This window comes from Microtus ochrogaster, chromosome 5 (assembly GCF_000317375.1).
Source record: "Microtus ochrogaster isolate Prairie Vole_2 chromosome 5, MicOch1.0, whole genome shotgun sequence".
NCBI classification, from domain to species: Eukaryota; Metazoa; Chordata; class Mammalia; order Rodentia; family Cricetidae; genus Microtus; species Microtus ochrogaster.
The window spans coordinates 93,334,840-93,335,424 of NC_022012.1; the positions used below are offsets into that span (position 1 = coordinate 93,334,840).

At 55.6% G+C, this 585-nt stretch overlaps 1 protein-coding gene across 1 annotated transcript in view; it reads right to left on the minus strand.

The window, feature by feature from the left end:
- The window catches only part of Ulk4 (unc-51 like kinase 4), a 288,608-nt gene that overhangs the window by 109,680 nt on the left and 178,343 nt on the right, over positions 1–585 (minus strand). The window lies entirely within an intron of this gene.

Below are 585 nucleotides of genomic sequence, written 5' to 3' on the forward strand. Positions count from 1 at the left end.
CACTGTTCAAACACTCCTGGGAGTAGGGTCTGTCCTGGACAGTGGTTGACCAACTAGGGGCCGCCCTTTGTGGAAAACCGACTCCCTCCAACAGCTCCTCGGCGAGGGATGGGGTTCCTGGCCACCTCCCCTTTCCTGGCTGGGACTTTGTCTGGCCTGGCTGTGGAGGTCTTGTGCATGGCCAGTCACTGTGAGGTCTTGGTGCCTGCAAGCAGTTTCCCTGTATTCACTCACGGCCTCTGGTTCTCAGACCTCAATGATCCCTGAGCCTTGGGAGAGCATGAAGAACCCACTTCTGTTGTTACATAAAATGACTCCTAGTGGCTCCTGTACCCCAGATCACTGTGTCTCTCAACCCTCATCAAAGAAGCTGCCTCTTACAGCGGCTGGCAAAGAACACAGAGATCCACAATTGGTCAGCGTGCAGAAATTACGAGACTGTGGCGTGCTCAGGCTAAACAGACACCTACCACGCCTCGTTCTCTCCTGATCTGGCTGAGAATACAAGTGCCTGGTTCCATGCTCCTGCCAGATGCAGACACAGGCTTGACAGGTACAGCCCCAGTGTGGAGCGGGCATGGCCCC